We start from the raw sequence: 26,176 nt of genomic DNA, 5'->3' as shown, positions 1-26,176 counted from the left end.
GGCTCTGAAATGTCCCTTCATAGACTCTACAAAGAGAGCATTTACAACGTGCTGAATAAAAACAAAGGTTTAACCCTGTGAGTTGAATCCAGACATCGCAAAGCATTCTCATATATAGCTTGTTTCTAGTTTTTATCTTGAGATATAACGTTTTTAACTTTAGGCCTTAATGTTCTCTGAAATGTGCCATTTTAGTTTCTACAAAGAGAGTGTTTCAACCTGTTGAATTAAAATAAGGTTTAACTCTGTGAAATGAATTGAGACATCGCAAAGTATTTTCACAGATAGCTTTTTACTAGTTTTTGTCATGGGATTTTCAGTTTTTCACTAATGGCTTTCATGTACTCTGAAATGTCCCTATGTAGATTTTACAAAAAGAGTGTTTCCAACCTACTGAATCAAAACAAGGGTTTAAATCTGTGAGATATATCCATACATTGCAAAGCACTTTCACAGATTGCTAGTTTCTAGCTTTTATCATGAGATACTTGGTTTTTCACTATAGACCTCAATACGCTCCCAAATGACTCTCATAGATTGTACAAAAAGAGGGTTTTCAAAGTGCTGAATCAAAATAAAGATTTAACTTAGTGAGGTGAATCCACACATTGCAAAATACTTTCACAGATAGCTTGGTTTTGTTTGTTTGTTTTGTTTTTATTGTGGGATATTTCATTTTTCACTATAGGCCTCAATGGGCACCAAAACGTCTTCTCCTAGATTCTACAAACTGACTGTTTCCAACTTGCTTAATCAAAACAAAGGTTTAACTCTGTGATATGAATACACACATCCCAGAGGATTTTCACAGATAGCTTGTTTCTAGTTTATATCTCCACATATTTTGTTTTTCACCGTAGGTTTCAATGGGCTTTGAAATGTTTCTTTGTAGATTGTGCAAAAAGTTTTTCAAATCTGCCAAATTAAAACAGATGTTTAACTCTTTGAGATGAATCCACACACTGCAAAGCATTTTCACAGATAGCTTGTTTCTAGTTTTTATCATGGGATATTCAGTCTTTCACTGTAGTAGTCCTCAATGGACTCTGAAATGGCCGTTAGTAGATTCTACAAAAAGAGTGTTTCCAACCTGCTGAATCAAAACAAATGTTTAACTCTGTGAAAGGAATCCACACAATGCAAAGCATTTTCACAGATAGCTTGTTTGTAGTTTTTATTGCAGGATATTCAGTGTTTTCATGTACTTGTCCATGGGCTCCAAAACGTCCCTTCATATATTCTACAAAAATAGTCTTTTCATCCTGCTGAAAAAATAACATGTGTTTAACTCTGAGAGATGATTCCCCAAGTCACAAGAACTTTTCACAGATAGCTTGTTTCTAGTTTTCATTGTGGGATATTTAACTTTTCACTATAGGTCTCAATGAGCTTTGTAATGTCCTTTTGTACAATCTGCAAAAAGAAGGTTTCCAGCCTGCTGAATCAAAACAAAGGTTTAACTCTGTGAGATAGATCCACACATTGCAAAACATTTTCACAGATATCTTGTTTCTACTTTTCATTGTAGGATACTCGCTTTTTCCAAATACTTCTCCAGTGGCTCTGTATTGTCCCTTCGTAGATTCCACAAAAAGAGTGTTTCCAACCAGCTAAATCAAAACAAAGGTTTAACTCTGTGAGTTAAATCTATGCATTGCAATGTAGTTCCACAGATAGCCTGTTTCTCATTTTTATGACGGGATATTCAGTTTTTCACCATAGGCCTCAATGGGCACTAAAATGTCTTCTCATAGATTCTAAAAACAGACTGCTTTCAACCTGCTTAATCAAAAGAAAGCTTTAACTCCATGATATGAATCCACACATTGGAAAGCATTTTCACAGATAGGTTGTTTGTAGTTTTTTTCTCCACATATTTTGTTTTTCACTATGGGCTTCAATGGGCTTTGAAATATTTCTTTGTAGATTCTACAAAAAGAGTTTTTCCAACCTGCATATTTAAAACACTGGTTTAATTCTGTGGCATGAATCCACAATGGCAAAGCATTTTCACAGATAGCTTTTTTCTTTTTTTTTTTCTGTGGGATATTTGGTCTTTCACTGTAGATCTCAATGGGCTCTGAAATGGCCCTTCATAGATTCTACATAAAAAGTGCTTCCAACCTGCTGAATCAAAACAAATGTTTAACTCTGGAAGATGAATCCACACATCACAAAGCATTTTCAGATATAGACTTTTTTTTTATTGTGAAATATTCTGTTTTTTACTATAGGCATCAGTGGGTGTGAAATATCCCTTCATGTATTCTATAAAATAGTGTTTTCAACCTGCTGAATAAATGCAAAGGTTTAAATCTGTCAGATGCACCCACACATTGCAAAGCATTTTCAAAGACAGCTTGTTTCTACTTTTATCGTGAGATATTTGGTATTTCACTATGGGCCTCAATGGGCTTCAAACTGTCCCTTTGTAGATTCTACACAAAGAGTGTTTCCAATCTGCTTAACCAAAAAATGATTAACTCTGTGAGATGAATCCACACATCACAAATTATTTTCACTGATAGCTTGTTTCTGGATGTTATCGTGGGATAATCGGTTTTTCATCAACCTGCTGAATCATAAGAAAGATTTAACTCTGTGAGATGAAATCACACATCACATATAACTTTGAGACACAGCTTTTTTGTAGTTTTTATCACAGGACATTAAGTTTTTCACTACAGGCTTCAATGGGCTTTGAAATGTCCTTGTGCAGATTGTACAAAGAGAGTGTATCCAACCTGCTGAATGAAAGCAATGTTTAATTCTTTGAGATGAATCCACACATCCCAAAGCATTTTTACAGATAGGTTATTTCCGTTTTTTATCATGAGACATTAGGGTTTTCACTATAGGTTTCAATAGGCTCTGAAATGTTTCTTCATACATTCTAGAAAAGGAGTGTTTCAATTCTGATTGAATTGAGTGTTCTGATTCTGCCGAATCAGAAGAAAGTTTTAACTCTGTGAGTTGGATGCACACATTGCAAAGCTTTTTCACAGATAGCTTGCTTCTAGTTTCTTTCATGGGATATTTGGTTTTTCACTATAGGCCTCAATGGGCTCTGAAATGTTTTTATCTAGAATCTACAAAAAGAGTGTTTCCAAACTGCTGAATTAAAACAAAGGTTTGAATATGTGACATTATTTGACATATCACAAAGCATTTTCACAGATAACTTGTTTGTAGTTTTTATCGCAGGATATTCTGTTTCTCACTATAGGCCTCAGGGGTTCGAAATGTCTTTCCTTAGATTTATGAAAAACGTGTTTCTAGCCTACTGAATGATAACAAATGTTTAACTCTGTGAGATGAATCCAGACACTGCCAGTCGTTTTCACAGATAGCTGTTTTCTAGTTTTGTGTGTGTGGGATATTTGCTTTTTTACAATGTACCTCCAAGGTCTCAGAAATTCCCATTCGTAGATTCTACAAAAAGAGTGTTTCCAAGTTGCTGAGTTAAAGCAGAGGTTTAACTCTGTGAGATGAATAAAGCATTTGGACAGATATCTTCTTTCCAGTTTTTATCGCAGGATAATTGATTTTTCATTATGGGCCTCAAAGGTCTTTGAAAATGCTCTTCTTAGATTCTACAATAGAAGTGTTTTCAACCTGTTGAATCAAAGGTTGAACTCTAGGAGATGAATCAACACATCACAAACCATTTTCACTGATAGCTTATTTCTAGTTTCTATCGCAGGATATTCAGTTTTTCACTATATGCCGCAAAGGGCTCCGAAATATCCCTTCATAGATTCTACAAAAAGGGTGTTTCCAACATGCTAAATAAAAAAAAAAAGTTGAACTCTGTGAGAAGAATCCACACATCACAAAACATTTTCACTGATAGCTTGATAGCTTGTTTTTAGTTTTCATCGTGTAATATTTGTTTTTTGTGTTCTTTTTTTTTTTTTTTTTTCACTATAGGCCCCAATGGGCTCTGACATTTTTTCTTCTTAGTTTCAACAAAAAGAGTGTTTCCAACCTATGGAATCAAAAGAAAGGTTTAAATTTGTAAGACGAATCCACACATTGCAAAGCATATTCACAGATAGCAAGCTTCTAGTTTTTTTCTGCAGGATATTCTGTTTTTCACTGTAGGCCTCAATGAGCTCTGAAATGTTTATTGGTAGATACTACAAAAAGACTGTTTTCAACCTGCTGAATCAAAAGAAAGGTATAACTCTTTGAGATGAGCCCACACATCCTAAGGCATTTTCACACGTATCTTACTTCTAGTTTTTATCGCGAGATATTGTTTTTCACTATAGACCTCCATGGGCTCCGAAATGTCCCCTTGTAGATTCTACAAAAAGAGTGTTTCCAAATTGCTGAATTAAAACAAAGGTTTAACTGTGTGAACTTATTTCATAGATCACAAAGCATTTTCACAGATAGCTTGTTTCTAGTTTTTATCGCAGGATATTTGGTTTTAAACTCCAGGCCTCGATGTGCTTCACAATGTCTCATCTTAGATTCTACAAAAAACATTTCCAACGCTGAATCAAAACAAAAAGTTGGCTCTGTGAGATAATTCCATGCCTCCTGAATCCTTTTGACAGATAGCTTGCATCAAGTTTTCATCGCGGGATATTCCATTTTTCTCTATAGGCATCAGTGGGCTCCAAAATGTCCCTTTGTAGATTCTACAGTGAAAGTGTTTCTAAACTGCTGAATTAAAACAAAGATTTAGCTTTGTGAGATAAATCCAGACATCACAAAGCATTTCACTGATAGTTTGTTTCTAGTTTTTATCACAGGATAGTCAGTTTCTTACTATAGGCCTCAATTTGCTTTGTAATATCCCCTCTTAGATTCCAGAAAAGAAGAGTTTCCAGCCTACTGTATCACAAGAAATGTTTTTTTTTTGAACGCAACTTGCAAATTTATGCTTATTCCTTTTTTTCTTTTATTATTATTATTATTATTATTATACTTTAGGTTTTATGGTACATGTGCACAATGTGCAGGTAAGTTACATATGTATACATGTGCCATGCTGGTGCGCTGCACCCACTAACTCGTCATCTAGCATTAGGTATATCTCCCAATGCTATCCCTCCCCCCTCCCCCGACCCCACAACAGGCCCCGAAGTGTGATGTTCCCCTTCCTGTGTCCATGTGTTCTCATTGTTCAATTCCCAGAAATGTTTAACTCTGTGAGATAAAATCACACATTGGAAAGCATTTTCAGACATAGCTTCTCTGTAGTTTTTACTCATGGGATATTTGGTGTTTCACTATAGGCCTCAATGGATTTTGAAATTTTCCCTCATAGGGACACAAAAAAAGTGTCTTTAATCCTTCTGAATCAAAACAAAGTTTTAACTGTGAATAGAAAATTCACACATAGTAAAGCATTTTTACCATATCTGCCAACAAGGACACTCTTGTTCTCCCACTTTTATCAGAGGGCTGCATGATTCCTATAGGATGAGAAGCCGGCAGCAGTGTCTGGATTTGCCTGGTCATCTAGGCTCTGTTACAATCATCTGCATGTTCTTTTTCATTGTGGAGGGGATCTTTTATTGTTCTGTTGCTAGAGGGAACTGCCTCTCTCTACAGATCTTTTGGCTGCCAGGGATTTCAGGGAGCAAAAAGTACTTTGGGTAGGCTGGCTGCACTCCAGGTTGTGAGGAGTGGTCTCACTGTGGGGGATTGGGGTGTTTGCAGGAGGCTTTTGTGTCCTCTGGCTGAAATCCTTGAACATGGCTTGGACTCTAGCACAGGCCCTCTCATTCTCCAAGGCAAGCATTGATTTTCCATTGCTTTCATGAGGAGTCCATACCACTCTTCATCAGAACTCCTAAACACACTTTTTCTGCTTGCAATTGCCTCAGATAGCCAGTGAGACACTCTCTGAACTGCATCTGCACCTGTGAGGTCAGTTCAAAGTGTAAGACTTCTGCTTCACCTTGAACTTGCCTTTGTCATGGTTCCTGCCTTTCCCAGAGAGCCATGTTGAGAAGCAGGAGCCCCTGTGAGGCCCGGGATGAAGGGAGGCAGTGAGCTCAAGGGCCCTCCCATTTTCTGCTGACATCTGCCTCTGGGGTCTTGGGTGTGATTTCATCACCTGGACACCCCTCAACATCTCAGCAGACTGTATTCCCTTCCCCCATGGGACCCAATTCTTGCACACAGCCTCTTTCAGGAATGGAATCAGAGGAACAGTTTCCAGCGCCCACATCTCAGTCTCCAAGTGCCTCCTCCTCCAGCGGGACCTGACCATGAAGACAGCCCGAAGGGGCCTGCCTAGAGGGTTCAGGGGTGAGTCTTTTTGAAACTTGCCCCACCTGTGATGTCTAGGTACAGCCCGCCTGTGTTCCCAGGATGCTCTCTCCCAAGAGGAGCTTCCTGCAGAAACACACAGCCTCTGAAGCTGCTGGGATGTGTGTTTCTGTGAGAGTGTTTCAAGTTGTGGATATCTGCATGTGGGTGCGGTCATGTGAGTTGTGTGTGTGTGTGTGTGTGTGTGTCTGTGTGGGGTAAGTGGAGTCTGCTGAAAGAAATGTGGCTAACGCACTGCAGCACTGTTTTTTGTCACCCCACCTTCTGGTGGCCTGTCTCTGTGGCTCTGCTTGGGCTGAGGGGCTCCATGTTCTTCATTTTTCCACGGCTTCTGAATCCACAGTGAATTGGAAGAATGGCTGACAACTGCCAGGGTCAAAATCACCTCCCCTTGCCAAAAAGCCACATTTCTACAAAGAAGAGAAGCACACCACACCCCCAAACAGACAACTCCCTGTGCTTTATTGTTCTGTGGCCAACCCAGGGCCAGACCCCAGCAGTCCTGTCACAGGGCTTCTTGAATTTACCTTGATTTTGGTTTGTAGCTGAGCAGGTGTTTCAGGTCATCAGCGAGGCACTCCTCCATTGTCTCAGAATCTTATTCTGGGACACACAGTGTGAGCAACAATAAGGTCAGATAGGGGTGAGGATACAATCTGTTGAGGTGTGGATGGAATCTCGCACCTTCACCTGCAAAACAGGTGCAGACAGATGACACAGAAGTTGCTTCCATCCCCTCATTCCCTTCACTGCACTGTCAACAGCATGGCCTGGTGCCCAGGTGGGATGACTCAATCGTGCAGGGAAAAGTTGGATTGCAAACTGGGGCCCTTCTGGCCAGCTCCAGAATTGAGCTTTCATTCCCAGAGCCACATTGGAGTGAGACGGATTGATGCTGGGTTGGATATGGCCTCCACACTGGCCTCCTCTTTTCGTGACTTCCATGTTCCTTGTGGGCCTAGAGTTTCCTAGGTCTGGCTCAGTCTGACTTCCATGTTCCTCATGAACCTGGGGTTTTTCTGGGTCTGGCCCAATGTCTTCCACACTAAAAGTTTCCCAGTTCATGGAGGATGACTCTCATGGAAATCCATTGCATGAGTGTTTTCTTATAAACACTGTCACATTTTAATGACTGGGCAGTTGTGATACTTTCAGAATCATAAATTTCGATTATATCCACCATCAAGATAACTCTTGTTCTCCCACTGCTAAAGGACAGCTGCATGACTCCTGTAGGATGAGAAACACGCAGCTGTGTCTGGCTTTTACCTGGCAATCTAGGCTCTGTTTCATGTCATCTGCACTCCCTTTCTCATTGTGGATGGGGTTTCTCATTGGCCTGTTGGTGGGTGGGGCTGACTTTCATTGTGGATATTTTGGTTGCCAGGAATATCAGAGAGCAAAAGGTATTTTGGGTAGGCTGGCTGCACACCAGGTTGTGGGGAGTGGTCTCATAGTGGTGGCTGGCATTGTTTGCACTTTGCAGGAGGCTTTTAAGTCCTCTGGCGGGAATCCTCGAACATGGCTTGGACTCCTGCACAAGTCTGCTCATTCTCCCAGGAGAGCCTTGATTTTTCTTTGCTTTCATGGGGGGTCCACAGTGCCCATCAACAGCACTCCTGGACATTATTTTCAGGTTTCAAATTACCCCAGACAGCTTCTGAGACATTCTCTCAACCTCGTGTGCACCCATGAGAGGCCTGTTTTGGGTGTGAGAACACTGCTCCACCTTGGACTTGCCTTTGTCTTCATTCCTGCCTTTACCAGATAGCCGTGCTGAGAAGCAGGAGACCCTGTGAGGCCTGGGATGAAGGAAGGCAGGGGGTTCAAGGGCCTGGTCATCTTCCACTGACACCTGCTTCTTGGATCTCAGATATTATTCCATCACCCAGAGACCTCTTAACAACTCACCAGACTTTATTCTCATCCCCAGGAGACCCAATTCATGCACATAGCCTCTTTTGGGAATGGAGTCAGAGGAGCAGTCTCCAGAGCCCACCTCACAGTCTTCAAACCCCTCCTTCTCCTGTGGGACCCTACCACGGAGATGGCTCATGAAAGCCTTATGTTTGAGACTATTAGAGTGCTGCAGTTGGTTGCTGCAGGCAGCCTTTTTCTGGAGACTAGGCCAGCTCTGGCTGTACCATTTTCCTGGGCTCTGTCAGGCTTACAGCCCTGACAGCCAGGTGTCCGAGCCTGCTTGGTGAATGCTCATGTGACAGTCAGGCGACCAGGCACCAGTGGTGAGCAGCGGCTCACGTCATGGTGAATGCCACCATTGCCTGGTGACAAGTCCCTTCATCTTGGCGGAGAAGGAATCCTCTGTGGATGTGTGTCGGCATTGAACTCTCGCCTGTCTACTCTGAGGGCTCTATGGGATATTCCCACAATCCTAGGAGCGGGCAGTGGTGAGCCAACCTGAAGAAACATCAAGTGGAGCCCCAGAAATAAACGACGAAATCCCTAATGATCCAAAAGGATACCCAAGATGAGTCAGGCCTGCCTAGACGGTGTCGGAGTGAGTCTTTTTGAAACTTCCCTCCCTGTGATTTCTAGGTACAGCCTGCCTCTGTTTTCTGGGGCTGCTCTCTCTCAGAAGGGGCTTTCTGCAGAACCATGCAGCCTCAGGAGCTGCCAGGCTGTGTCTTTCTGTGGGAGTGTTGTAAGTGTTTGAATGTCTGTGTGTGTGTGTGTGTGTGGCTGCATGTGAGTGTGTTTGTGTGTGTCTGTGTGTGTGTGTGAGGGGCATCTGCTAAAAGGAATGTGTTTAATGCACTGCAGCACTTTTGTTTTGAGTCCCTTCACCTTCTGGTGCACCTGTCTGTGTGGCTCTGCTTGGCCTATGGGGCTGCATGTTCTTTGTTTTTCCATGGTTCCTGAGTCCACGGTGAGTTGGGGGGATGGTTGAGACTCACAGTGTACAAATCACCTCCCCATACAAAGGAACCACTCTTCTAGAAAGAAGAGGAGCACACCACTCTCAGGAGCAGACACCTGTCAGGGCCTCATTGTCCCGTGGCCAAACCACGGCAGGACCCTATCAGTCTTGTCCACAGGCTGCTTGAATCCAATTTGAATTCAGTTTGCAGCCCAGCAGGTGCTTCACATCATGAAGGGAGCACTCCTCCAACATCTTGGGATTTCATTCCGGAACTAGGAGTGTGAGCAGCAATAAGGTCAGATACAGGTGAACATATAGTCTGCTGAGTTGTGGATGGGGTCCTGCACCTTCATCTGCTAAAAAAGGTGCAGAGAGATGACACAGGAAGTGCTTCCAACTCCATCCTTGCATTCCCTTCATTGCACAAGCTGTCCACAACATGGCCCCGTGCTCAGGTGGGAAGACTCCAACTTGCAGGAAATAAAAAAAAACGGTTTAACTGATACGAAAAGGTTTATCTCTGTAAGATGAATCCACACATCGCAAATCATTTGCAAAGATAGCTTCTTTCTAGTATTTATGCCGGGATATTAGGTTTTTCACTATAGTCCACAATAGGCTCCGAAATGTCCCTTCATAGATTCTACAAAAAAGGTGTTTTCATCCTGTTGAATCAAAATAAAGGTTTAACTCTGTGAGATAAATCTACACTTCACAAAGCATTTTCACAGATAGACAGTTTTTAGTTTTTACCGTGAAATATTTGGTGTTTTACTTTAGTTCTCAATGTTCACAAAAATGTCTTTTTTTGTATATGCTACATAAAGAGTGTCCTCAACCTACTGAATGATAATAAAGGTTTAACTTTGTGAGATGAATCCGCACATTACAAAGCATTTTCACTAATAGATTGTTGCTAGTATGTATCGTGGCATATTCAGTTTTTCAATATACTTGTCAATGGGCTCCAAAATGTCCTTTTGTAGATTCTTTAAAAAGAGTGTTTCCAATGTGCTGAATCAATATAAAGGTTTACCTCTGTGAGATGAATCCACACACCACCAAGCATTTTCAAATATTTCTTGTTTCTAGTTTTTATATTGAAATATTCATTTTTTCACTATAGGCCTCAATGAGCTCCAAAATGTCCCTTCATAGGTTGTACAAAAAGAGTGTTTCCAACCTGCTGAATCAAAACAAAGGTTTAAGTTTGTGAGACAAATCCACATATTTGGATTTGTGAAAGCATTTTCACAGATAGCTTGCTGCTAGTTTTAATCACTGGTATTAGGTTTTTCAGTATAGCCTTCAATGTACTTTGAAATATCCCTTTGTAGATTCTATTAAAAGAATGTTTTCAACCTGCTGAATCAAAACAAAGGTTTAACTCTGTAAGATGAACCCACACATAGCAAAGCATTTACACAGATAGCTTGTTTCTAGTTTTTATTGCAGAATATTCAATTTTCCACAGTAGGCCTCAATGGACTCTGAAATATCCATTTATAGATTCTAGAAAGAGTTTTTCCAACCTGCTGAATCAAAAAAATGTTTTACCTCTGATAGATGAATTGACACATCAGAAAACATTTTCACAGATATTTTGTTTCCAGTTTTTATCACAGGATATTAGGTTTTTCTCTATAGGCCTCAATGGGCTCTGAAATATTCCTTTCTAGATTCTACAAAAAAGAGTGTTTCCAACCTGCCGAATCAAAATAAGGGTTTATCTCTGTCAGATGAATGAACACATCACAAAGCATTTTCACAGACAACTTCTTTCAAGTTTTTATGATAAGATATTTGGTTTTCCACTGCAGGCCTCAATTGGCTTCAAAATATTCCTTTGAATGTTCTTCAAAAAGAGTGTTTTCAACTTGCTGTAACAAAACAAAGGTTTGACTTTGTGAGATAAATCCACACATTGGAAAGTATTTTCACAGATAGCTTGTTTCCTGTTTTTATTGCAGAATATTCGGTTTTACAAATATAGGCCTCTATGGGCTGTGAAATGTCGCTTTATACATTGTAAAAAAGAGTTCTTCCAACCTGCTGAATCAAAACAATTTTAACTCTCAGTTGAATCCACACAACACAAAGAATTTTCACTGATAGATTTTTCTAGTTTTTATCAAGGAATATTTGGTTTTTTATTATAGTTCTCAATGGGCCCTGAAATGTCTTTTAACACATTCCACAATTAGACTGTCTGCAACCTGCTGAATAAAAACAAGGATTTAACTCTGGGAGATGCATCCATACATCACAAAGCATTTTCACAGATAGCTTATTTCTAGTTTTCATTGTGAGACATTCAATTTTTAAAAGAGGCCTCAATGGGCTCCAAAATGTCCCTTTGTAGATTCTCCATGAATAGTGCTTCCAATCTGCTAAATCACAACAAAGCTTTAACCTTGTGAGATGAATCCACTCATTGCAAAGCATTTTCACATAAATCTTTTTCTAGTTTTCATCATGGGACATTTGCATTTTTACTACAGGCCTCAATGGGCTCCAAAGTGTCTCTTTGTAGGTTCTACCAAAAAAAAGTGTTTCCAACCTGCCTTCTATAGATTTTCCAGAAACAGTATTTTCAACCTCCTGAACCAAAACAAAGATTTAACTCTGTGTGATGAATCCAGACATCAGAAAGCATTTTCACAGATAGCTTTTTTCTAGTTTTTATCATGGGATATTGGTTTTTCACTACATGCCAAAATGGGCTCCAAATTGACCTCTCGTAGATTCTACAAGCAGAGAGTTTCCAACCTGCTGATGCAATACAAAGGTTTAACATTTTATGATAAATCTACACATCACAAAGCATTTTTACAGATACCTTGTTTCTAGCTTTTATCACAGTATATTCTGTTTTTCACTACAGGCCTCAATTTGCTCTGAAATATCCTATCATATATTCTACAATAAGAATGTTTCCAACCTGCTGAATAAAAAGAAAGATTTAACTCCATGAGATGAAATCACACATCTCAAAGCATTTTTAGAGATAGCTGCTTTATAGTTTTTATTAGGATTTTAGGTTTTTCACTATAAGCCTCAATCAATGGGCTTTGAAATATCTCCTCATCAATTGTGCAAAAAGAGAGTTTCCAACCTGCTGAATCAAAACAAAGGTTTAACATTGTGAGACAAATCCGCAAATTGCAAAGCATTTTTACAGATAACTTGTTTCTAGTTTTTATCATGGGATATTTGGTTTTTCACTATAGGCCTCAGGGGGCTAAGAAAAGTCCCCTCTTTGATTCTACAAAATGAATGTTTCCAACCTGCTAAGTTTCCAACCTGCTGAATCAAAACTAACATTCAACGCTGTTGAATGAATCCACACATCGCAAAGCATTTTCACAGATAGCTAGTTTCTAGTTTTCATCGTGGGATATTCAGTTTTTTACTACAGGCCTCATTGGGTTTGAAATGTCCCCTTGCAGATTCTAGAAAAATAGTGTTTCCAACCTGCTAAGTCAAAATAAAGGTTAAACTCTGTGAGATGAAACCACACATTGCAAAACATTTTTATAGATAGCTTGTTCTAGTTTTTATCATGGCATATATTGTTTTTCACTGTAGGCCACAATGAGCTTCAAAATGTCCCTTCCTTTATTCTACAAAAAGAATGTTTCCAACCTGCCCAATCAAAACAAGGTTTAACTCTGTGAGGTGATTCTACACACTGCAAACCATTGTCACACATAGCTTGTTTCTAGTTTTTATCCTGGGATATTTGGTTTTTAGTGTAGGCCTCTATGGGCTCCAAAATGTCCCTCCATAGATATTACAAAAAGAGTGTTTTCAACCTTCTGAACCAAAACAAGGGTTTAACTCTGCGAGATGAAACCACACATCTCAAAGCATTTTCACAGATAATTTGTTGTCAGTTTTTATCAGGGATATTCATTTTTTTATAATAGGCCTCAAGGACTCAGAAATTTCTTATTTTAGATTCTACTAAAAGAGTATTTCCAACCTGCTGTATATAAACATAGGTATAACTCTATGAGATAAATCCACGCATCACAAACATTTTCACAGATAGCTCGTTTCTAGCTTTTATCACAAGATATTCAGTTTTCACTATAGGCCTCAGTGGGCTGTGAAATGTTCCTTTGTAGATTCTACAAAAGAGTGTTTGAAACCTGCAGAATCAAAATAAAAGTTTAACTCTGTGAGATGAATCCACACATCACAGAGCATTTTCACTAATAATTTTTTGCTAGTTTCTATGGTGGGTTATTTCGTTTATCAATATACTCTTCAATGGGCTTCAAAATATCCCTTCATTGATTCTTAAAAAAAGAGTGTTTCCAAACTGCTAAGTCAAAACAAATGTTTAACTCTGAGGGATAACCCATGCATCACAAAGCATTTTCACAGATATTCACTGAAATGCTGGCCTTTCTGGAAAAGTCACCTTTTTGGCACCCCTCCCCTCATGCCTGTGGCAGTGGCACAGTGCTGTATCCTGCCTGGGCTTTGACCTCTGCTTTGTCCTTCCTCTTGCTCTGTCTCGCCAGTTTCTGAGGGGCCTAGATGCCTCTCGCTCTGGCTGAATGTCTTTAACAATGATCACATCCCAGTCCATCAAGGAGACACTTCCTGGAGATCCCTGTCGTGATTGTTTCTTTCAACCTGTTTCTGCTTGATAGGGCAGGATTGACGACCCTGGAGCTCTTGGCTTCCATATTTGTCTCAGACAGGGAAGCTTCCTTCCTCTCCGTGTTTCACCTCATGGGTGGGTGGGTTGCCTGGAATGAGCGCTAGGCCACCTTGACAGGCCTTGTCTTCTAGGACAGGTGGTGTCGCATTTCCTCTGCACTTCATGTCTCATTCGTAAGAGACTTCCTCTCCTCTGCTCCTCAGTGGACTGACTCCCTGGATCTTTTGACCGTAATGAATGTCGGGGAAAGGAGCCAAAGGGACTGGGCTGGGGCTGGGGCTGGGGCTGGTTACAGGGGATGTTGGGTCAGGGCTACCCGGGCTGTGGAGGGTTGGGGGTGGGGTGAATTTCGCAGAAACCTCTTTAATCCTCTGGCAGGCATTTCAAAATGTGGCTTGGACTCAGGCATAGGCCCTCTCCTGGTTCCCATGTGTTCTTTGATTTTCCTTGGCATTGATGGAAAGGTCACTTGATCCCCCTTCCACCGGACACATGCCTGGACACCATTGTTGGTTTCGCTGTTGCCCCATATGCCTCCGGTGACACACATTCACACTATCTGCTCTGGCATACGCCAGTGCCACGCTTGATCGCATTGGCCTCACTTCAGAATCGCCTCTGTATTTGCACGTGTCCTGGAAGGCGGTGTCGGCTTGGAGGAATCCCAGGGCTTTTAGAAGCGGGGCAGGCCACTGCTCTTTCAAAGGGGGAGGGAGGCAGAGGGCTTAGAGATCAATGAATTTTCAGCTGACACCACGCGTTGAGGCCCATGGGATCATTCTGTGCTGCAGCGAGGCTCTGCCTGCCTCACCAGATGTGGTGAACCCATCCTTTCTCACCCGGAGGGGTCCAAATCGGATCTGAACGGGAGTCCTGAGAACCTAGCAGGTGCCCTGAAGCTCCCTGTCCATCGGTGGAAGTCGGCTCAAGGAGGTCCTGAAGACTGGACTCCTGGGGGTTTGGCCCTGGGCCAGGACACCGGCGGGCCCCTCTCCCATGCGGCCCCAAACAGGACCCCAGATCCAGCCTCTGCCAAGGCTGTAGGAGGAGGCCCCCTGCAGTCGCGCAGCCGCGGCCTTATTTAAAGGGGACACAGCCCCACTGCCAGGAGCGGAGCCTTAGTTGGCCCAGCTAATGCGCATGCGCGAGGCGCGAGCGGATTCTCCCGTCACAGTGGTTCCCACGGTTGTCTTAGAAACAAGTCCCTGAGGCTTGGCAAAGCAGGAGTCCTCCTTGGCAGTGCTTTGGTGTCGGGACTCCGAGGCTCCGACCTGACCTCTCCACGGGATCGACAGGAACGTCTCCAAATGCCAGGAGTCGCAAAGGGCCGACCAGGATGACGAGACCACGGGCGGATTCCAGAGGAAACAGCAAGGCATCCCAGCCTCAGGCCTGCCCGGACGGTGTTCGGATGAGTCTCCCCAAAAGTCATGCCCCCGGAATCTCAAGGACAGGTCGGCCTGCGTGCCCCTGGGCTGCTCTCTCAGCCGAGGGTCGTTCTCATCCGGAGCAGAACCCAGCAGCCTCAGGGATTGCCTGGGGGAGTGTGTTTCTGTGCCACTGCTGTATGACTCTGTGTGTGTGTGTTTGTGTGTGTGTGTGTGCGCGTTTGTGTGTGTCTCCCATTCTCTCTTCTCTCTGTGTCTCTCACTGTCTGTGTGTTTCTTTCCCTCTCTCTGTCCGTTTGTGTGTGTGCCTGTGTGCGAGTGTGTCTTTGGACGAATGTGCCCTGCGCACCACAAAGCGATCTCTCGCATGTCGGCCTGTCTTTGGTGAGCCTCTTTCTGCATCTCTGCCTGGGTCCTGTGGCCGGCTGTCAATCGTTTTCGCCCAGGTACCACTTTGGCTGTGTGAAGGCTTCGACCGCGTGAGGAGATGCGTCGGTCCTGGTGCAATTGAAATCTCATCCCCATCCTGAGTGGCCTCTTTTTTAGGATCAAGATGACCGCACTGCAGCCAAGGACAAAAGCCCCACAGGAGCTCATTGTCCTGCAGGAGAGGAGTGGACCCACGTCAGAAATGAGGTTGTATCTTTCCCCATCTCTTCTGTGAGCAATGAAGCCACATCACGATAGAGTCTTGAAGAGGAATCCGGGAATGGGAGTTGGCAACAATCCCTGTCACTGGAACACTGGCCTCTCTGGACAAGCCACACTTTTGGCCCCCCTCCCCTTACGCCCATGGAGGAGGCACGGTGCTGTATCCTGCCTGAGCTCTGGCCTCTGCCCTGCCTTCCCTCTCGCTCTGTCTCCCCTGTTTCTCAGGTGCCTAGATGCCTCTCGCTCTGGCTGAATGTCTTCAACAAAGATCACTTCCCAGTGCGTCAGGGACACACTTCCTGGAGATCCGTGTCGTGATTGTTTCTCTCTCCAAACCTGTTTCTGCTTGATTGGGCAGGTTTGATGTCCCTGGAGCTCTTGGCTTCCATGCGTGTCTCAGACAGGGAAGCTACCTTGGTCTCCATGTTTCACCTCATGTGTAGATGAATTGCCTAGAAGCAATGGTAAGTGACCGTGACTGGCCTTGTCTTCTAGGACAGGCGCAGTGTCGCATGTCCTCTGCATCTCCTGTCTCATTCTTGAGGGACATCCTCTCCTCTGCTCCTGGGTGGACTGACTCCCTGAATCTTTTGGCCCCCTCCTGGATCCCAGGTGTTCTTTGATTTTGGTTGGCATTGATGAAAAGATCACTTGTGCCCCCTTCAGCCAGGCACATGCCTGGACACCATTGCTTGTTTCACCATCGCCCCATATGCCCTCGGTGACACACATCCATACCGTCTGCTCTGGTATATGCCAGTGCCACACGTGGTCGCCTTGGCTCCACCTGGGAATCGTCTCTGTCCCTGTTTGCACTTGTCCTGGAAAGCGGTATCAGCTTTCAGGAGACCCAGGGCTTTTAGAAGCAGGGCGGCCACTTGCTCTTTCAGTGGAGGAGGGAGGCAGACAGCTCATGGGTCAGTGAATTTTCAGCTGACACCATGCTTTGAGGCCCATGGGAACATTCTGTGCTGCAGCGAGGCCCTGCCTGCCTTAGCAGATGTGGTGATCCCATCCTTTCTCACCCGGAGGGGTCCAAGATGTGATTCAAAGAGGAGTCCTGAGACCCCAGCAGGCTCCCTCGTGCTCTCCCTCCATCTGTGGAAGTCGGCTCAAGCAAGTCCTGAAGACAGGACTCCTGAGGGTTTGGCCTTAGGTCGCCCGCGGACCTCTCTCCCACGCCGCCCCCTACAGGATCCTGTATCCAGCCGCCGCCTAGGCTGCAGCAGGAGCCTCTCTGCAGCCGCGCAGCTGCCATTGTTTCAAGGGGACTCCACCTGACTGCCAGGAGCGGAGCGCGAGTCGGCCCAGCCAATGCGCATGCGCGAGGCCCGAAGGGCTTGGCTTCTCCTATCACAGTGATTCCCACGGTTGTCTTAGAAACCAGTCCTGGAGGCTTGGCAAAGCAAGAGCCCTCCGTGGCAGTACTTGGGCGTCGGGGCTCCGAGGCTCCTGCCTGACCTCTCCACGGGGTCGACAGGAACGTCTCTGGATGCCAAGAGTCGCAAAGGGCCGATCAGGATGAAGAAACCCCCGGCGGAGTCCGTGGGAAGCACCATGGCAGCCTAGCCTCAGGCCTGCCCGGACGGTGTTCGGGTGAGTCTCCCCAAAAGTCGTGCCCCCGTGATCTCTAGGACAGGCCTGCCTGCGTGCCGTTGGGCTGCTCTGTCACCCGAGGGTCGTTCTCGTTGAAAGCAGAAACCCCCAGCCTCAGGGGTGGCATTCAGGCTGAGGAGGGTGTGTTTCCGTGCCACTGCCGTGTCACGGTGTGTGTGTGTGGGTGTGTGTGTATGTGTGTGTGTCTCCCATTCTCTCCTCTCTCGCTGTCTCTCTGTTTCTTTCCCTCTCTCTGTCCGTTTTGTGTGTGTGTGTTTGTGTGTGCGTGCCTTGTGTGTGTGTGTGTTTGGACGTATGTGCCCTGTGAGCCAGAAAGCGATTCTTGCATGTCGGCCGGTCTTTGGTGAGCCTCTTTCTGCATCTCTGCCTGGTTCATGTGGCCGGCTGTTAGTCGTTTTCCTGGCCGTTCCACTTTGGGTTTGTGAAAGCCCCGACCACATGAGGAGACGCGTCAGACCCGGAGCAATTGAACTATCATCCCTATCCTGAGCGGCCTCTTTTCTAGGGTCAAGATGACCACACTCCACCCAAGGACAAAGGCCCCACAGGAGCTCACTGTCCTGCAGGAAAGGAGCAGACCCACGTCCAAGAAGATGATTGTATCTTTTCATGGCTCTTCTCTGAGAAATGAAGCCACACCACGATACAGTCTTGAAGAGGAAGCCGGGAATGGGAGATGGCAACAATCCCTGTCACAGGAACGCTCGCCTCTCTGGACAAGTCACCGGTTCAGCACCCCTCCCCTTGTGCCCGTGGAGGTGGCAAAGTGCTGTATCCTACCTGGGCTCTGGCCCCTGCTCTGTCCTCCCTCTTGCTCTGTCTCCCCTGTTTCTGAGGGGCCTAGATGCGTCTAGGTCTGGCTGAATGTCTTCAACAAAGATCACTTTCCAGTCCATCAGGGAGACACTTGGGGGACATGCACATCACGATTTTTTCTCTTTCCCAACCTGTTTCTGCTTGATTGGGCTGGTTGGATGACCCTGGAGAGCTTCACTTCCATAGGTGTCTCAGACAGGCAAGCTACCTTGGTCTCCATGTTTCACCTCATCGGTTGGTGGATAGCCTAGAATGAGCAGTAGGCCACTGTGACCAGCTTAGTCTTCTAAGACAGGCAGTGTCACATTTCATCTGCACTTCCAGTCTCGTTATTGAGAAACATTCTCTCCTCTGCTCCTTTGTGGACTGACTCCCTGAATCTTTTGGCCCCCTCCTGGATCCAGGTGTTCTTTGATTTTCCTTGGCATTGATGGAAAGTCACTTGTGCCCCCCTTCCACCTGGCACATGCCTGAACACCATCTTGTGTTTCGCCATCACCCCATATGCCTTCAGTGACACACATTCACACCATCTGCTCTGGGATACGCCAGTGCCACGCATGTTAGAATTGACTCCACTTCGGAATCGCCCTTGTCCCTGTTTGCATGTGTCCTGGAAAGAGGTATCAGCTTGCAAGCGCCCCAGAGCTTTTACAAGTGGGGCAGGCGACTGCTTTTTCAAAGGAGGAGGGAGGCAGAGGGCTCATGGGTCAGTGATTTTTCTGCTGACACCACACCTTGAGGCCCATGTGATCATTCTGCCCTGCAACGAGGCGCTTCCTTTCTCAGCAGATGTGGTGAGCCCATCCTTCACCCAGAGGGGTCCAAAATCGGATGTGAAGACGGGTCTTGAGATGCCAGTAGGTGCCCTGAAGCTCTCCCTCTATCTGTGGAAGTCAGCTTAAGGAAGTCTTTAGGACAGGACTCCTTGGGATTTGGCCCTGGGACCCCCGTGGCCCTCTCTCCCCTGCCGTCCCCTACTGGAACCTGCATCCCACCATCGCCACGGCTGCAGCAGGATTCCCCCTGCCACTGTGCAGTCGCCATTGTTTAAAGGGGCCACAGCCTGTCTTCCAGGAGCGCAACGCGAGTCGGCCCAGCAAATGCCTATCCGCGAAACTCTAGCTGATTCTCCCATCACATTGATTTCCATGGTTGTCTTAGAATCCACTCCCTGAGACTTGGCAAAACAGGAGTTCTCTGTGGCCCTGCTTCGTTGTCAGGGCTCTGAGCCTCCAGCCTGACTCGCAAGGGTTTTAATACCCTTCCCATCCTCAGCTGCCTCTTTGCTAGGATCAAGACGACCACAACCCAGCCAAGGACAAAGGACTCACAGGTGCTCATTGTCCACCCCCAGGAGGGTGTCCACAGACCTTCAAGAAGACGGTTTTCACTCCTCTCGCACTTTGCCCTCATTCAGAAATCCAGGAACAGTTCGACACAGCGATGAAGAAGGAAGCCAGCAACAGGATGCGGCAAGCATTTCTGTCACCCAAAGGCTGGCCTTCCTGGCCAAGTCACCCGCTTGACACTTTTTCCCGGATGCCCGTGATGGTGGCATTGTGCTGTATCCTGCCTGGGCGCTGGCCTCTACTCTGTCTTCCCTCTTGTTCTGTCTGCCCAGGTTCTGGGAATCCTAGAGGCTTCTTAGTCTGGCTCAACGTCTTCAACAAAGAACACTTCCCAGTCCATCAGGGAGAAATTTCTATGGGGTCCATTTCATGATTGCTTCCCTCTCCAAACCTATTTCTGGATGATTGGGCAGGTGTGATGATCCTGGAGCTCTGGGATGCCATAACTGTCTTGGACAGCAAAGCTCCCTTGGTCTCCATGTCCGAAGTGATGACTGCGTAGTCAGTCCAGGAAGAGTGGAAGGCGACCCGACCGTGGCTGACCTTTGTTTTCTAGGAAAGGCGGTGTTGAATCCCACCTGTACTTCCTCTCTCATTCCTGAGGGCAATCTGGTTGCTCTGTTCCTGGGGAGAGTGCCTTCAAGCAGTGAATCTTTTGGCTGCCACGGATGTCAGGGAGCCGAGGGGACTGGGTTTTGCTGGGTGCAGGGGAGTTGGCATCAGAAGTACCTACCTGCTGGCAGGATTGGGGTGGAATGTACTTTGTCGAAACCTCTGGGCCCCTCTGGCAGGCATCCCTGAATGTGGCTTGGACTCGGACACAGGCCCTGTCTCTCAGGTTTTTAGGTGTGCTTGGCTTTTCCTCAGCTTTGTGTGGGAGGTCCCAGTGGCCCACGGACTCACACCTTGATGTCTCTGTCTGTCTTGGCGTCGCCCCATATGGCCTCAGAGACACACACTCACTCCATCTGCTCTTGGGTGAGGTCAGTGCCACGTGTGGTCACATTGGCTCCATCTCGGACTCGCCTCTGTCTCTCTTTGCACGTGTGGCGGAAAGCAGTTTCGGGATGCCAGAGCCCCGGGCCTTGGAGATAAAGGCAGGCCACTGCTCCACCCAGGAAGGAGGGAGGCAGTGGGCTCATGGGTCAGTGCATTTTCAGCCTACAGTACGCCTTACGTCCCTTGGGATCTTTCTGTGCCCCAGTGAGACCCTTCCCGCCTCACTACATCGTAACCCCATTCCTGATCACCCATTCGGATCCATAATCAGATTCAAAGAGGAGTCCAGAGAGCCCAGTGGCACCCTGAAGCTCCTCCTCCACCAGGAACTGAAGGAGAAGACGGATCAAGAAGGTCCTGACGACAGGACTCCTATGGGTCCAACCCTGGGTCTCCTGCAGGCTCCCTCCTAGTACCCTTCCCACCCGCCGCCTTGGACTGTACCGCCGCCCCAGTCCTCCCAGTCAGCTGTGTTGCCGCCATTTTTTAAAGGGTCCGCAGCCTGACTCTCCGGAGCAAGGGCAGAGTCGACCTCGCCAGTGAGCATGCGTGAGGCCCGAGCCACCGCTTTGGTAACAGTGTCCTCCACTGTTGCCCAGAAATAGGTCCCTGAGACTTGGCAAAGTAGGAGTCCTGTGTGATAGTGCGTCAGAGTGGAGGCTGAGAGCAGTCCTGGCCAGGGTGTTAACAGGATGGTATCTGCAGACCGGTATTCTCGGAGGGTCAACAATCAGGAAGAAACCTCGGGAGAAAGAAACCTCAGGCAGATCGCAGGGGAGGCAGTGCGAGATCCCAGCCTCAGGCCAGGATTTGCGGAGGGTCGATGAGGCCCCTCTCCCAATCTTCACTTCACCAGCCACCGCCCCAGTCCCTGCAGCTGCCGCTCCGCCATAATTTATTATTATTTTTTAATAGTCGGAGTCTCACTCTGTCACCCAGTCTGGAGTGCAGTGGCGGGATCTCAGCTCACTGTAAACTCTGCCGCCTGGGTTCAAATGATTCTCCTGCCTCCACCTCCCGAGTACATGGGATTACAGGGATTAATCAGAGTCGAGGCTAGACCAGTCCTGGCCAGGGCATCAGCAGGATGGTCTCTGGAGGCCGGGATTCACGGAGGGTTGTCCAGAAGGAAGAAACCGTGGGCGGAGGGCCAAAGAAGCAGGGCGGGATCTCAGCCTCAGGCCTGCACGGACGGTGTGCCAGTGAGTCTTTTCAAAAAACGAGAGGTTTGCTTGTGTGCCCATGAGCTGCTGTCTCACAGGTGGGTCGTAGTTGTGGAGAGCAGAACACGGCAGCTTCAGGGGCTGCCTGGGGGTGGGTGTTACCGTGCCACTGCCCTATGTCTTTGTGCGTTTGTGCGTGTGCGTAAGTCTCTTTCTTATTTCTCTCTCTCTCCTTTCTCGCTCTTTTGCTCTGTGCCCGTCTCTGTGTGTGTGCTGGGACACATGTGCCCTGTGCGCCAGAGGGCGGTATCTTGTACGTCGACCTTTCTTCTGGTCACCCTCTCCCCGCGTCTGTGCCTGGGTCTTGTGGCCGGTTGTCAGTCGTTTTTCTGGTGGTTCCAGTTTCGGTTTGTGAAGGTCTGGATGAGGTGGGGAGCTCCCCACCCTGAGAGGCCTCTTTTCTAGGATTAAGACCTCCACCCCTGAGCCAAGGATAAAAGCCTCACCAGAGAGGTCATTGTCTACCTTCAGGAGCTGTGTAGAGCGACTCAAAAGAGATGGTTCTCATTCATCTCTCTCTCTCATCTCATTGAGAAATCTAGCCACAGGGTAACACAGGTTTTGAGAGGATGGAAACGGGACTTGGCAAGGATCTGTGAGTGAGCAGGTTGTGTTTCACATATCATTAAACATAGTCTAGTGAGTGTTCTGCAGATAGCTGGCATTTAGGATTGTTTTATTGAATCAAGGAAAAGAAAAAATGCCAAGAAAAAATGACACAGCTTGCCTGCCAGCCCATCTGATTGTTACAAATTTAATAGTAATTTTAATTTATCTTCTCATGTAAAGGTCCTTGGCAGTGATAAATAATTTCCTAAGATAGCCTTGCTTTATTTCATAGGATTAAGATGTCATGCATATCAGAGAATCTGGAAATTCTTCCCAATGCCGTCGACATACGTGATTAATCACGTTACCAAAATAACATACCAAAACAAACAACAGAAAATTTTTTGTTACTTAGTTCCCTCAGATTTGTTTATCTAATTTGTGGTTCCTTCATGCACGAAACATTTCATGTGTGTCTGGCACTCTTCTGGTCACAAATTTCATCTTAAATAACCTAAGTATTGAAATGCTTGTGCCCTTTGATTGATTTTTCCTACATAAATACTTTGATAAAAAGCTACATTGAGGCTGGGCACAGTGGTTCACACCTCTAATCCCAACTCTTTGGGAGGCTGAGGCCAGAGGATCATAAGATCAGGAGATCAAGACCATCCTGGCCAACATGGTGAAACCACATCTCTTCAAAAATACAAAGAATTAGCCAGGAGAGGCCAGGCGCTGGCTCATGCCTGTAACCCCACACTTTGGGAGGCTGAGGTTGGCAGATCACCTAAGGTCAGGAATTCGAGACCAGTCTGCCCAACATGGCAAAACCCTGTTTCTACTAAAAATACAAAAAATTAGCCGGGTGTGGTGGCAGGCACCTGTAATCCCAGCTGCCCAGGAAGCTGAAGCAGGAGAATCGCTTGAACCCAGGATGCAGAGGTTGCAGTGAGCTGAGATCGTGCCACTGCACTCCAGCCTGGGTGACAAGAGTGAAACTCTGTCTCAAAAACAACAACAAAAAAAAAAAAAAGAAAGAAAGAAAGAAAAGAAACCTTGTCTATACTAAAAATACAAAAATTAGACCCTGAGGGTCACATCTGAATGAGAAAGATATTGTTTGGCCCAAATTGTCAGACACTAAGGAATAGTGCAGACTGGACAAGTGAGGTGACTCACACCTATAATCCCAGCACTTTGGGAGGCTGAGGTGGGTGGATCTCCTGAGGTCAGGAGCTCAAGACCAGCCTAGCCAAAATGGCAAAACTCTGTCTCTACTAAGAGAACAAAAATTAGCTGGGCATGGTGGTGCACATCTGTAATCCCAGCTTCTCAGGAGGCTGAGGCAGGAGAATCACTTTAACCTGGAAGGCAGAGATTGTAGTGAGCTCAGATAGTGCCACTGCACTCCAGCCTGGGTGACAGAGCAAGACTCCATCTCAGAAAAAAAAAGTATGTAAGTCACTAATGTATCAAAGAAAACAACCATTCATGTATTGCAAATAAATACTCAACCAAGACAAAAAAGCATGTCACATGTTATGGGAAAAGACTGTAATGATGGTGAGAGGAAAACTGTGACCCTCAAATATAAGACAGAAAAAAATTAGGGCACGATGTTAAGGAATTGGAAATAATTCTCCGTATTAAAGGAATACAAGAAACAGAAAGAGAGGAGAGAGAGACACGATAGTCACATACTGCAGGGGTTTGGGGTAGACGGGAATCAAGGAGGCAATGAGAGCAGTGGGAATGTACATAAAGTCACCCTCCAGAGCTGTGCTGTCCAATAAGGCTGCTGAACACTTGAAAGATGGCTAGTCCAACCTGAGAAATGCTGTAAGTGGAAAACACATTGAAAAAAATTTCTGAATACTCAGTATAAAAGAAAGAATGGGTCGGTGTGGTGGCTCACACCTGTAATCCCAGCATTTTGGAAGGCCAAGGCAGGAGGATTGCTTGAGCCAGGAGTTTGAGACCAGTCTGGGCAACACAGAAATACCTCATCTCTTCAGAAAAAAAAAAAAAAAAATAGGCCAAGTGCAGTGGCTCACACCTGTAATCCCAGCACTTTGGGAGGCCGAGGTAGGTGGATCACTTGAGCTCTGGAGTTCGAGACCAGCCTGGACAACATGCCAAAACCCTGTCTTAACAGGGTTTTTTGTATTTTAAAAATACAAAAATTAGTCAGGTGTGGTGGCACATGTTTGTGGTCTCAGCTACCTGGGCGGCTGAAGTGGGAGGATCATTTGAGCCCTGGAGTTCGAGGCTGCAGTGAACTGACATTGTGCTACTGCACTCCAGCCTGGGTAACAGAGTGAGACCCTGTCTTCAAAAAAAAATTAGCTGGGCATGGTGGTGGTCAGGACCAGCCCGACCAACATGGAAGAGCCCCGTTTCTACTAAAAATACAGAAGTAGCCAGGTGTGGTGGCACACGCCTGTAATCCCAACTACTCAGGAGGCTGAGGCAGGATAATCATTTGAACCAGGGAGGCAGAGGTTGCAGTGAGCCGAGATTGCACCACTGCACTCCAGCCTGGCAACACAGCCAGACTCTGTCTCAAAAAAAAAAAAGATATATATACATACACATACACACAATTTTGGAGTGAAGTTTCAAAATCAATCAGTAAGCACCACCCACCAGGTTTATCCTTATGCAAAGTACCCCCTCTGCACATGCAGGATTAAATGAACCTTGAAAATATTATGCTAAGTGGAAGAAGCCAGTCATGAAATATCACGTTATGTAATTCCATTTAAATAAAATGTTCAAAATACATGAATGCATAGAGACAGAAAGTAGATTAGTGGTGGCCCAGGGTTGGGGGAATTGGGGAAATGGAGGGATATGGGGTTTACTTTGGGGTAATGAAAATGATCTAAAATTTATTGTGGTGGTGATTGCACAACTGTGCAAATATACTGAAATCATTGAATTTTACACTTTAAATGGGTGGCTTCTGTGATATGTTAATATTTCTCAATAAAACTTCAAAGAAAAAGAGTACCTGTGTGCCTCCAGAGTCCACATTTTTACACTTGATGAAGAAATCAAGATATTGTTTCTTCTTCTTTTTTATTTTTATTTTATTTATTTTATGTTTTGAGACAGAGTCTCCCTCTATTGCCCAGGCTGGAGTGCAGTGGCACGATTTCAGCTCACTGCAACCTCCCAGCTAATTTTTGTATTCCTAGTAGAGATGGTGTTTCACCGTGTTGGCTAGGCTGGTCTCGAACTTCTGACCTCAAATGAGTCCACCACATTGGCCTCCCAAAGTGCTGGGATTGCAGGCATGAGCCACCACGCCTGGCTCAAGATTTAGTTTCCATTGTTTCAGATGCCCTAGGACCATTTTATTCTACTTTAATTTCTGATGCATCATCTCAGTGGAAATTTTACATTACTTCCCAAAATATTTTACTCTTTGTAAGATTTTATCATCTGAGTGCATTGGCTCTCACCTCTAACTGCAACACTTTGGGAGGCCAAGGTGGGAGGATCAGTTGAGCCCAGGAATTCAAGACCAATCTCTGCAACATAGTGAGGCGCCCATCTTTACAAAAAAAAAATTGTTTAATTAGGTGGGTATATTGTTGCATGCCTGTGGTCTCAGCCAGTAGGTAGGCTGAGGTGGGAGGATAACTTGAGCCCAGGAGGTCGAGGCTTCAGTGGCCATGATTATACCACTGCATTCCAGCAAAAATATTTTTAATTACTTTTTTTAA

The 26,176-nt window shown here is 45.6% G+C and overlaps 2 long non-coding RNA genes across 12 annotated transcripts in view; one reads left to right on the top strand and one right to left on the bottom strand.

Annotated features, from left to right (window-relative positions):
• LOC134760543 (uncharacterized) overlaps positions 1-10,789 on the top strand; it is a 107,594-nt gene extending 96,805 nt beyond the window's left edge. Inside the window, exon 3 of the long non-coding RNA XR_010138206.1 lies at positions 6,145-10,789. This is a non-coding gene — a long non-coding RNA (uncharacterized LOC134760543). The remainder of the gene's footprint in view (positions 1-6,144) is intronic.
• LOC134760542 (uncharacterized) overlaps positions 1-26,176 on the bottom strand; it is a 105,581-nt gene that overhangs the window by 17,192 nt on the left and 62,213 nt on the right. For 2 of the 11 annotated variants that reach the window (XR_010138198.1, XR_010138197.1), the window contains 2 exons: positions 25,913-26,004; positions 23,486-24,282 (listed from right to left, as the gene is read on the bottom strand). The exons of 5 other annotated variants lie outside the window; for them this stretch is intronic. This is a non-coding gene — a long non-coding RNA (uncharacterized LOC134760542). Of the gene's footprint in view, positions 1-23,485; positions 24,283-25,912; positions 26,005-26,176 lie in introns of those variants that run through there. 4 more of the 11 variants (XR_010138195.1, XR_010138204.1, XR_010138200.1 and 1 more) reach the window with 2 other exon arrangements.

The sequence above is a fragment of the Pongo abelii genome, chromosome 19 (assembly GCF_028885655.2).
Source record: "Pongo abelii isolate AG06213 chromosome 19, NHGRI_mPonAbe1-v2.0_pri, whole genome shotgun sequence".
Taxonomy (NCBI): domain Eukaryota; kingdom Metazoa; phylum Chordata; class Mammalia; order Primates; family Hominidae; genus Pongo; species Pongo abelii.
This window is presented reverse-complemented; position numbering and strand designations above follow the sequence as displayed.